Source organism: Orbicella franksi, chromosome 11 (assembly GCF_964199315.1).
Source record: "Orbicella franksi chromosome 11, jaOrbFran1.1, whole genome shotgun sequence".
NCBI classification, from domain to species: Eukaryota; Metazoa; Cnidaria; class Anthozoa; order Scleractinia; family Merulinidae; genus Orbicella; species Orbicella franksi.
The window spans coordinates 4,745,405-4,755,747 of record NC_138155.1 but is presented as its reverse complement, the minus strand read 5'-3'; positions in this window follow the sequence as shown (position 1 = coordinate 4,755,747).

Here is a 10,343-nt window from a genome sequence, read left to right as displayed (position 1 = left end):
CTCACAGCTCTACTCGCATCGTTAAACCTCGTTATACCTTTAGCGGAAGACCTACCCGACACGGGCAAACGAATCGACTTATTAGTTTTTTGGTCCCAGTTAGGTCGATGTTTATATATCCCATTTTCAATGAGCTCTGCCATTGTTTTTAGCAGTGCGTATTTACTGATTCCAAAATCGACACCAGTCACTGCCTCCCGACCGCCATCGACCCTGCACAACATGTGCATGTAGAAGGCCTCATTTGAACAGGAGCTCTCAACAAAACCTGCTCGGCTTAATTACAAGGAAAGCATCTGTAGGTGACATTCGAAAGTATCTTTCAATGAAAGAATAACTGTCTTGTTTAATCAAGCGTCTTTTATAAACATTGTTGCATAATCATGTCTCTTGAGGAGAAAAACTCTCGATTACAAAATTCCGCTACAAAGATCACGTGAATTGACGATAGTTCAAGGCCATCACGATCACGCGATCACGCAAATGCTGAATGCATGCTCTCAGTTCACCATATCATGCTCTCAGTTCACTTGATAAAATAACTATAATGAAGCTCGTATTACAGTTATATTCTTAAAAAAAGAAAACTAAAAGTCACACAACACGCGTACAAATCCGGTGGCGGCGTTTCAATTTGTAGCGCGCTGTTAAAATCTTGTTTTAAAACTTGATGTGCGTCGAGAGGTCTGTTACGATGATTACAGCGCAAGGTGTGAAAACAGCGCGCGGTGTAAACTTCTGATTAAGATACACTTCCTTTTGCACTAAAGAATTGTGACTGGAAAGTAGAGCAGGTTAGAGGTCACTGAAAAAGTAGGACAAGCGATCTTGCAGATCTTGAAACTGCCGGATTTATTAGCTACTTGTAACAAGAAGCACCGATCGTGTATCTAGCTTAGGTTCACATTGGACATATAATTGCGACCAATTTTTTTTTACGGACAATATTTTTTACGAGTTTCACTGATTGCCTGAACCCTTGGGCTTTGCAAATATGGCGCTGTTTATGTCAAAGGTTGGCCAAACAATGCATTCAGAAAAAATGATCGCCTCGTCTCTGCTATTTGCTGCAACTAAAGACTGTGTTAAAACAAGAATTACAAGTCATCCCACAAGAGTCATGTTGACATGTCTAGGGTGAGCATCATGTTTTCGCAGTTGTTCCCACCCGCAATGAAAAATTTCCGGACACTATGGTTAGAACACTAAGATCTGGATATGAGCCAAGATGAGATTAAAACTCCGCTACAAAAATCAGCAACTAATCTGTGTAAGAGTAAATTGTACTAGTATATTTTTTCGCTAGTGTTTTTGTATGTGATTATATGTAATTTTTACCGCAGTCAGCTGGCTACGCCAGTATTTAACAGCAAATTTCATCCAAATTTATAACGCGTGACTGTTTGCGTGGGCCGGTATCATAATACCTAATTGTTTCCAATGAAGTACTTTGCGAGGAAGAATGGCTTGGAGAATAAACAAGCTTATCACCTGAATAGTATTGATATAATATCAAATTCTCAACTAAGACATTTTCAAGCAAACCACATTAGTATAAAGGTCTCGAAAAGGGCCGGTCAAACGCACGAGAATTTTAACACATTTTACAATGTTGTTTCACCACGAGCGTGCTGCAGTGAGATGTTACGAGGAAGTAGGCTAAACCCAGACGCTCGTAGAATTATGCGGAAACTTGAGGGAATAGGTTTTGCTGAATTTCATAATAGTGTCAACATATAACAAGTGCTCTCATTGGCTCCATGTGCCCTTGGAGCCTTGAAGTATGTGGAGGGCTTCGAGTTGTATCGACGACGGCATTGTCAGATTCAAGTAGCTCTACTTCGGTGGAATATTAAAAGAGAAGGCAAAATAGATCAAACTTGGTCATGTTTGAGTAAGAGCAGACCAGAGGAATTTTAACTGCAAGTATTGTGCAGGAGTTAATGTTAGGAGCCACGGCGATATAGGGAAATGTCTGAACATTTGAAAACACCAAACCAAACTAGTGCGCATGCTCTGATGCAAAATTGGCCATCTCTCAAGCTTGATACAACATTTAACACCAGCGTCTAGCAACACAACACACACTGAAGAGAAACCAAACGCGTAAACACATCGTGGGCAACAAAGTTTTAGAGGGTTGCGTTGAAATGTTTCGTGCGTTTAGCCATGTTTTATGATAAAATAACAATTTTTCTTTGAGGTCAGACTGAGAGAGCTTAAGGGCAAAATGGAACCGGCGTCTGTCTGAATCTGTCTTGAAGGACTTTTGTTAATTCCCAATGAAAACTGCACAGCTGACTGGTCAGAATGTCTAATTTTTATGAAAATTATTAAATGCGTCCGTTAAATAACCTGGAAATAAATCATTGTGAAACAGGCCTGATCAAGCAAGAGTCGCCGAGATGGTTTTCCTGATAGTGGTGCAAATTAAGCCTCGTGATTCCTAAGGAACAAACAACTGAAAATTGGGACTGATCGCAACTAGATTCTTTGTAAAATTATGCCTGAGTGAATGCACGTATAATGTTTGCTTCTGATAATGTTGTAAATTTAAAATGATACGTTTGGAAATACACTATGTTTTGGTGCATTTGTAAAAAGAAAAAATACATAAATAAATAAACGGATTGTCATATTGGTGAAAACTCAGAATACAACGCGAATAATTTCAAAATGCAGGCCATTTAAATTCCCATTATAGTTATCTAAAATAGACGTCGAGCCGATAATTTTAGCGCAAGATGGAATATAGGTTAATAGCATGCTGTCGGTCGTCAATAAGGCCCGCTATTAAACATAGTTCTCTTTGTCAGATCCAACCTAAAGTAGTCTAAACGCCAGAGGTAGTTAGCCCGTTGTATCACGAGGCTGTCCGCACCAAAAAAGTTTTTAATAAAAAAGAACCGATGTTAAAATGAAGAGTTTGCCTTCGGGCATTTGTCATTGATTCCAGACAATACAGACACGATACAAAAGCAGCTACCGTCAGCGAAACGGTTTATTTTTTGTGTTGTAGAGATAGCGACGATAGCGAAGGCTAATTAACTTTCAACTCTAAGATGTCTTTTATAACAAAATAAATCGAAAGAAAAGAAAATGTTTGTGCAATTGTGACCTCGACATGAGAGTTTCAAAGTATATAAGATACGAAAAAGTTAAAAAAAAATGTCGTCATTGAAACTGGACCATTGTAACTCTGAGAGTCTCTACAATGTGTAGAGCAGCACTTGAAATTACTTAACATCAGGTCAGAGATCTTGAATGCCGCGGAAATTCTACTTCTGCGAAACACGCGAGCGCAAGCGCCACCCATACTCAAAAACATAAGCTTTGAAGTATAGCTTTATCAATATATATATATTTCTTTGTCCATCAGTGAAAACGTAGGTAACATTTAAGGATGGATCGTGTTACAAAATGCAACACCAAGACAAAATATTTTGTATGATTCTGCAATATAAAGTCGCAGGCAGGTATATTTGGTACTCGCGAAGCAGCGCCCCTTGATCGACAACATGATAGAAACTGGTTGCATTAACTTTTTACGAGTTGCAAACTTTGTCCAGTTAGCACTGCGTGACAAGGTCAAACGTCTACGAATTTACTGGTCTAGTATAAGACGGACCTATGCAGAGTGAGTGAATTTTGGAATTTGAGAATTGTTTTTTTATTGGTGATGTCGAACAGAGACTATCTATATTGATTTTATGATTAGTTGAGAAAAAAAAAAAATCTTGAAACAGTTTATAAAAGCGAGGAGCCGTTCTGTTGCACATCAATCGCCGGTAAATAAATCGCTTCCTTAATATTTAAAAAAAAATTTGTCAAAAGTCACGTTCGCAGATTTCTCACAGAGTGTTTTCCGGTGTAGCAGTGAATATTACATTCCGCATCGTGTGATTTCGTGCCTGGGTGGGAGGGCTTCCGTGTTTTCGCCTGTTACTGTGTGACAACTTGCAAAGCTCAAGGCCAAAGGGCACTTCATTGTAATTTATTAAAAGCAAGCCAAAAATAATATGATAATCATTACTACTTTTTATATGCTATGGTGTTTTACTAAAGCGTTTATTTCTAAGGGAAATACCAAAAGAAAAGCTGTTCTCTTCAGTAAGCCATGAATAACACAACCGTCGATATTAAGACGAAATTAAAACGCCCGCAAATTTTAACAACCGGTGAAAACCTAGAAATCACGTTAATGAACTGAACTTTTATATCGGTTCCCCTTTAAAATTAGTTTCTTCGCCGAATTCATTGTAAACATCTTCATCGACGTTTTTTTGTAACATGTTTTGCACGCCTGTGATCAGTTGCACGTTTATGCTCTACTGAGGGAATCGAAAAGCTTCCGCTCGTTATACGTTTATATAAAAGCGTACGTCCGGTTTAGAAATAACCTCGCGCTCATTTCAGATATCCATTCAGTCGTTCGTTTTTAAACCGGGCATGCGCGGTAAAAATTTTGGTCGGAAGTGGCTTGATGAGCGGAAAGTACAGGAAATAGCGGGTTTATTTGGCGCCGAAAGTAACACTTAAAAAGCTAAGCTTTAATATCATGTATTAGCTATTTAACGTTAACAGGATATTCAGGCAAAATTCTGCCATCCCCGCTGACAGTTATTTTAAAATTATTCAACGCTCAGTTTAAAAATCTTACGGCTATTTCGTACTTCGATCAGTTACCGGCTAAGATAATGTAGAACTGATTCAAGCAAAGGATCTTATAAAGGTAATCCTTTCTAATATGATAAAACGGAGGTGTCAATTAAAATGAGAACAGAATGCTTCGATCGTTTCGAGTGATCAAAACATTGTTTTCTGACTCCCATTTAAAAAAAAAATGATAAACAAAAGATGTCTGGCCATGAATCGAAACTTTTAAGCTTCTCAGTAACCTACGGACTCGTCGCTTTTTAAGTATAGAAGGTTAAAGATTTTAAAGCGCTGTGTTTATGGGCTCTCTGGCCCACATGGAAAGCCATTACGGACTTTTCGCTTGCTCTGTCGTGTCACACTCACTATGCAAGAGGTTGAGGCCTGTCCAACGCTAAATGATAATTTTTCCCCTAGCTGCCTTAGAACTCGTGCGACGGCCGTGCCCCCAGTAAATTCGTGTCGTGATCTGAGCGTCTTTCCCCATCAACAACTCTGTACCAATCCCCCTACTTAGTAAAATCCCCTTCAATTAATCTTACCCCTCTCGTAACCCTCGGTGAGGTCGTAATCTCTTAATCTTTTAAAATGTGGAGAACTGCAGGCGTACTTATTGAGCGATAGTTCATTTACCACGTGAAGTCCAATGACCGGGAGCGCGGTGATAAAATATTTCCGGCAAAACATGTACAAGCGCTGACAAATTTTCAAAGTACTATTTTCACGGCAGCATCTCTCGAAATACTTATTCAACTGACTTTTGAACGTCGCACAGCAAAGTAGAAAATTGAAGAGAGATTAGTTTAGTCTAGATTCAAACCATTTCAACTGTAAAAGGTGAAACTGAGATTAAAATGTGAACTTTAATCTATTGGCCAATTAGTGATGTCAAAGGTTATTTGCGGTAAAGTACTTTGTTGTTAAAAGGAAGTTAGATTGTCATGCATTTTTTTTTTAAAATAAGTTCCTTGGACAAAAGTTCAAGCGTTAGGGGTTCCTTGACCGAAAAGCAATACTGGAGCAAACTACAGTCAAAAAGACAGTAACTCAAAGGAATAAATTAAAAAATTTCAGAAATCTGTAATAAAATTACTAGTAAGTTGCTAACAAAGACATTGTTATCTTTTTGACTCGCTGTTATCCTGTTCAGAATATTTGTCAAAGTCGTGAGATTCAACTTTTTGCAAAACGTGGAACCCCTTCTTACGACCTCCCCGTTAACACAGCCACCTCGTTATTACGGCCAATTTATTCTGGCCCGAACAAAAGCTCAGTCAGTCATTTTCTTATTTAAAGAACCCCTTTGATACGGTCACCCCGTTAATACAGCTAGCCCTGATTTTAGTGGCCCGTTGGTGACCGGATTAACGAGGTTCTACTTTACTTCAATCATTTTATAGCGCACAATATGCATGGATAGGTAAGTATGATTGTGTTTAAGCAAGATCTTATCACATGCTTTATAGTCGAGCCTCATTACTGATAACACTGCAATTCCATGTATTTGCTTGTCTGTTTTATTGAAAACAATGTATACAAACCGCATTAAGCAGGGCGCGATCGATGAAAACGGGTGGCTTATTTAGTTCGTACTTTTTTATAGTCAGATAGAGTCGAATAAGCTCGATTCTGGAGGCCAATTTGCCAGAAGCAGTGTTAGAACAGAATGAAATTACAACCAGTGTCCCACGGCATCTAGAAGCTTGCCATATATATAATGGGCATATAATTACCAGAAATTTATCACAGTATGGCCTATATTTGAAGAGTTCCATGGATAACCTGAATTCATGGGGCGACCCTCCAACGCTGGAAACTCTGTTGTCCAAGGTCAGCAAAGCATATCGATAATTAGCCGACTCATCATGATCGATCAGCCCAACGGAAAGACCGCATTTACAGCATGAATTACGCAGTCGTAGTGTGACTTTGCTTTTTTATTAAAAGATGATTTTCGACTTGCTCCCTCTAACTCTAATCCGATGTAATATATCCAGAGATACTGATGATAATGCTAATACCTGAATGAGATCGATGTAGGATAAGATTAACACAGACCTCTGCAAACAATGGATAACAAGACTTCGGAATAAGTTTGTGCTAGAGTAAAAAGTGTACCTGCTAGACTATTATAATGTGTACCTAAATTGTATCTACATTCAGTCGTGGTATTTTTTACGAAGTAAATTCCATATATTAGTTTGCAAAGTGACCGATATTAGAGGCTGTGATTTCTTCGCGCAAACATTAATACGTTGTACAGAAGACTAAGTTACATGAACAAACAAGTTGATAATGCAGATGGATTGTCTTGATATAATACAAAAGAGTCTGTATACATAAAGAGACATCTGTATTCAGACTTCGTTGTAGAAGAGCCTAAGTTGACCTGACGTTTTCTTATTGCTAATTAGCGTCTCATTCTACGATAATAAATTTCGATATCGGTTACCATTAACAACAACGACCACAACAGCAACAACAATTTTATTGGTATGTATATTTATATCGTAATATTCATGTCAGATTTAGACATGGTATTATCACAAAAATAAACATTGGTTATTGTCCGAGCGTGTGGTACTGAGTTGGCTTGATATCGGTCAAGATCTTGAGTTGTTTTGCAGGCCGTGTTTATGGACCGCGACGCGGTCGAATGTGCTGTCCGTGAAGACACACGCAAAAATGATCGAGGGAAATATCCAGTCATCTTGACGAAGCAAGCTTGTTCAAATAAAATATTTTATCATATGACATACATGACCTATTTTACTTGTGGGAGCGCTATCACGCTTTAGCGGGTAGCCAACCACACCACAGGACTTCCCGTGCTCCCAGGATTATCCAAATAATAAAGCAGAGTGTAACTGAGAAGCAAAATAACTGATCATCATGCCGGGAAACAAGTAAATGCTGAATTCTAACGTAACTCGCTCTGTGGGGTCCATCTTCGGTATGTGGGGTACAACTGACCTGCCTCGGGCAGTAATCTGTTGTACCAATATACTGTGAGGCAAAATTAATTGCGTTTTTGGTTGTGTAAACTATGGAAAACTTTGAGCTCCAATAATTGATCCATATGGTTTACTTACAATCGTCATTTAGAATATTCAGTCATAGAATCATGATATTGTACGAGCAATGTTTCAATTTTTACACCAAAAGGGAAATTAATTATGACTGAAAGAGCACAGGAAGTGAAAAAAAAAAAAAAAAAATGCATCATTGTTTAGTTAATTTTGCACTTGATCTGATGGCCATATGTCTTGCGTAAGATGGTTGATGCACATCGTAGCGCGTAGCGACCGCCCAGGTCATAATTAGCAGCTCACGGAATGCTTTACGAATTCTAAACTTTAACAAAAATCGTACCTTAAGGTAAAACGGCCTGGAGTTGGTTGTACTCTACAGGAGCCATAGCTTTGTAAAAAGACGTCAATATGGCCGAGTTAAGAAGTTTTATTGATGAAGCCTGTCAAAGGCAAAAGCCGGACAAATTTTTGCAGTTAAGAGCTTACTCCAAAAACATTTTGATATACGTGTTACCTTTCAGATGGAATATTCGTCAATCGTAATTGGGGTTATGGAGGGTACCCCAAACAAAACTTTAAATGCAACGGTCTCCCCTTGAAAAAAAAAAAGAAATGTTCTTACTCCAGCGCTCAAGGACATAACACATAGGGCGTTGGCCAGCTAGATTTCAGCCCTAGCTGAACCTCAACTATCGATCTGATCCTTGATGATAAGGACGTATTCACATTTCCTTACATGCTAACTACGAGGGATTTAAACTGGTTTTGTTCGATCGTTTTCACTTTTTTCGCAACCAGAAAGAGTAAGGAGCAAGAAAAAACACCTGAACATGCAAACTTCTTATTATCCTGATTGATCAATGCTAAGAGTCACGTTCGCTCAGTTTCATTTGTTTGCTGTAAGTGTTTTGGGTGTTTATCGGTGTAGCAGGTGAATTTTTATTGTCGTGCGATTTCGCCCCTACGTGTGTGGGAGGGCCACGCAAAGTTTCTGCTTGATAATAACCGAGAACATGCGAAGATCCGGGCCAAAGAAAAATTGATTAAGTTTATTAAAAACAGACCAAACTAAGGTCATTATCGTTTATTTACAGTCTTTATTTTATGCAGCTTTTATTTCTAAGGAAAATTCTACAAACGAAACTGTTATCTTGGTACCTGGGTCGTATAAGTGTTGGCCTTTTCAATATTTCCCCCTATTTTCTTATTTGCACTTGTCTCAGGTTCGATCAGGTAATTGCAATAGGACGATGAGAAGTAATATCAAGAATCGATCAAGAGTTATCGTCAGTTCCTTTTTTTAAAGAAGAAAAGAGAAAGCATCCGCGATGCAGCGGTAATAACAGCGGTAAATGTCAATTCAGGGCAATTTAATTTATTTACTGATTTAGAGATTTCTGTTTTCGAATTCATGGAAAACATATGCCAAAAGCATTCTTTTTTGCGCCGGCTGTTGGGTTTACATTCTGTACGGACCTAGGTTTATATAAAAATAGACGACATGTAACCGGTTGGAAATCATCTCTGAAGTCCTGTTCATCCTGACGGGAAAACGGCATTTTTCAAAGAACAGCGCTAAATTAAGACCTGCCAATATTGTTCATTCAGGTTAGTTTAAATTGAACAAGCATTGCAGCAATAGTCGCGAGCGAATAGAGCGATCTATAGTTAATCCGGCACCATTGATGAGTGGTAAGGCCATCAACTACAGTAAACAATCGAACGAGACTGGTTTTTTGGCGCCAAAAGAGTGACGTCTGAAGCCTGTCTTTCTTGTTTCTCAAGTTTATAAAACAGGAATTATATCCATACAGGTGAAGCGGGCTTGTTGGAAGTGACAAGATAAGATTAGAGTTTTCCTGTCGTTAATATTTGTGTATTTGAACATGCCGCAATGTATGATGAATGATGCAGTTAACAATTTAAGTCATTTACTTGTTAGCCGTGATGAAATGGTACAAAATTTTGTAATCTTCTCTCAAGCTCAAAGAAACGAAAACAACTGAAAAAAAAAAGAAAAAAAAAAACACTATAAAACAAAATACAATTTTCAGTAAAAACGTGTTTTTTTCAGAATTTATTTTTTCCATGTCTTCATCAATTTCTCGTATTACCTCAATTCCCACAGTTCCTGTTTTTTTTTTTTTTTTCACTCGCTTTCTCCTCGGCTCGGGTTTTTTTCTCATGAAGTTTTTACCATGGCAACTGTCATGGAAGTTTAGTCATAATTCCAACCTCGTCCACAGGGCATTGCTGACCTCACTAACGTTTGAAGGAAAAAACGTACAATGAAAATGACAGCTGATGCTTTTTGGAGAGGGTCTAGACAATTAGCAGTTAAGAGGTTTTGACCGAGCCAAAACAAGAGAGGAAGGGGAAGATAAACATCCATCTCCCAAGATGGAAAGTGTGGGAATATGGGCTTATATTATTGTTAACTGTGCAATTACAACGTAACGCAATGCTATAAACCTATTTGTTAAAATGTCATGCACACTTTTATGAAGTATCATAAAATTGTGCAATTGTGCAATCTACTCAAAGTTCTGTAAACTAAGTAAAGACCATCTGTAAAATACCAGCATCTTGTAACCGCGCGATTTCAATTTGTTACCGATACGCAATCTGTAAAGCACGCGATATCAATTTGTTACT